Here is a 2,864-nt window from a genome sequence, read left to right as displayed (position 1 = left end):
GTTGTGTGAAAATATGGAAGCCAGGTTTTGTTCATCCAGGATATTTTGGAAGGAAGGGGAGCAAATAAAGAGGAAATCTGGCTAATAAAAGTACTAGATAGTCAATGGGGAACCTAATGTAAAGATGTTTGAATGCAGGACATGTTAGTAACTGGGATCAGGATCTGATGAAGAGACATGGAAACTGTTTCTGCCTGGAATCTACCAGAACTTTGAACTGTCTTTCATGTGGATGAGGTTGTCTTGCTTCTGGACCCAAGCAAGCCCATGAAGCAAATATGGATCATCATGTAGGCATGAGTACAGTCTGTTGTGTGTTTTTTCTTGCCCATACTTCTACCTTGTCAAGCCCAAGATTAAGTTTGGTTAATAAGTCCAAATCTAGCCACTGCTTGACCTGTCTTGCACATAGGGTGGGAGATTTGTTAATTTTCTGTGATATGGAGAAAATAGTCATGGTCTATTTTTTTTTCTGCAGTTTGATGTTCCTCTTACTCTTTGGTCTTCCTGTTTTGTATACAGCATTTAGGTTCTTGAGGACTGAAATGCTTGGAGCTAATGGAAAGCTTTGGGCTCAATTTATAATAAGCCAGGATATTAATGGGCCATGACGCAAGTATAGACAGACTGTGAAGTATAGCGGTGTCTCCTGGCATTACACTTTTTCTGTTACTGAGAATGATGCTGCATATGACTTTCAATGGCAAATTGGACCTCTTGCAAAAGAGACTTGCTTTAGAGTCAGTCCTGTGACACAGGTAATAAAAATGTCTCGGCAATAATCTGTCTCAGGATTTTGCTGCCAGAAGACTTAGACTGCCTTGTGGAGGGAGGCATTTACAAACAGTAGGTGAAGGGCAGACATGGCAGCTGCGGTTTGCTGCAGTCACCTCAGGTTTCATGTAGCTGTTGTGTGCTGGAGGTGTCTCAGATGCAACAGCAGATTCTGGAGAATCTTTGCACCAGCAGCTTCTTAGTGTCCTATTTCTCTCCAGGAGATACATCCATAGTCACAGCATTGATATAGGAAATAGCATGACCAGCAAATACAGTCCAAGGGTTTATTTACTATTGTTTTGAATCTCCTGGTACTGTCCACCTCTGCAACCTCCCGTGGCAACCAATTTCAAAAGTCCATTGCCTGCAGTGTAAAAAAAGTGCTTATTTTTGTCTGTTTTGGTCTGATCTGCCACTATTTCCATGGAGTGTTCCCTCCTCCTAATGCTGATGGATTTCATGGAATTATAGAATCATAGAATAGTTTGGATTGGAAGGGACCTTTAAAGGTCATCTAGTCCACCCCCCCTGCAATAAGCAGAGACATCTTCAACTAGATCGGGTTGCGCAGAGCCCTGTCCAACCCGACCTTGAATGTTTCCAGGGATGGGACATGTATCGCATCTCTGGGCAACCTGTTCCTGATTTGGGGAATAGCAGTTCTGTGTTCATCATAACCACTGCCTTTGTGATTTACTTTGATCAAACTCCACCTCTAGCCTTCAAGCACTAATTCAGTTGTTCTTACACCCCAAGAACATGGGCTCACTATGATACAAGTTTAATTCAGACTTGGACAAGATGTTACTGCCTTCTACTATGTGATTTGAACTTCCATGAAGTCTCATTCTCGAACTCTTCCCCAAGCCCTGCTTCTCTGCCTCCTTTTTCCTTCCCAGGTAAGGAAAATGGTAGAGAGTTGGGAAAAGCTGGTAGATAGATGTAGAAATCTTCATTGTCTCCAGCCCCTGAAGTCTTTTTGTTTATATGTTCACAAGTAACACTAGAATATAAATTGCTGGGAATTTTCCATTGTGGATGGGGTATGCCACTGGGTGACTCCTCGGGTATGTGATGTTAGTGGCAGCTTTCACTTTGGGGATAGTGAGTCCATCCCTACTAGAACTTTATAACCCTCAGTAAAAATTATGACGCCAAACTGAGTCCACTTGATGCCAAGCTGACACCATGCTTGAGTGAAGGGATGCTATCCAGAGGGACCTTGACAGGCCTGAGAAGTGGGCCCATGTGAACCTCATGAGGTTCAACAAGGCCAAGTGCAAGGTCCTGCACCTGGGTTGGGGCAATCTCCAGTATCAGTACAGACTGGAAGATGGATGGATTGAGAGCAGCCCTTTGTAGAAGGACTTGGGGATACTGGTGGATGAAAAGCTGGACATGAGCTGGCAATGTGTACTTGCAGCCCAGAAAGCCAACTGATGCTGGGCTGTGTAACAAGAAGCATGGCCAGCAAGTCAAGGGAGGTGATTCTGCCCCTGTACTTTTCTCTGGTGAGACCCCACCTGGAGCACTGCATCCAGCTATGGGACAGCCCTTTGTAGAAGGACTTGGGGATACTGGTGGATGAAAAGCTGGACATGAGCTGGCAATGTGTACTTGCAGCCCAGAAAGCCAACTGATGCTGGGCTGTGTAACAAGAAGCATGGCCAGCAAGTCAAGGGAGGTGATTCTGCCCCTGTACTTTTCTCTGGTGAGACCCCACCTGGAGCACTGCATCCAGCTATGGGATCCCCAGTACAAGAAAAACATGGACCTGTTAGAGCGGGTCCAGAGGAGGCCACGAAAATGGTCAGAGGGCTGGAACACCTCTGCTATGGAGAGAGACAGACAGTTGGGGTTGTTCAGCCTGGAGAAGAGAAGGTTCTTATTGCAGCCTTTGAATATATCATAGAATCATAGAACAGTTTGCGTTGGAAGGGACCTTTGAAGGTCATCTAGTCCAACCTCCCTGCAATGAGCAGGGACATCTTCAACTAGATCAGGTTGCTCAGAGCCCCGTCCAACCTGATCCTGAATGTTTCTAGGGATGGGGCATCCACCACCTCTCTGGGCAACCTGTGCCAGTG

The sequence above is a fragment of the Aptenodytes forsteri genome, unplaced genomic scaffold, assembly GCF_000699145.1.
Source record: "Aptenodytes forsteri isolate BGI_AS27 unplaced genomic scaffold, ASM69914v1 Scaffold304, whole genome shotgun sequence".
NCBI lineage: Eukaryota > Metazoa > Chordata > Aves > Sphenisciformes > Spheniscidae > Aptenodytes > Aptenodytes forsteri.
This window is presented reverse-complemented; position numbering follows the sequence as displayed.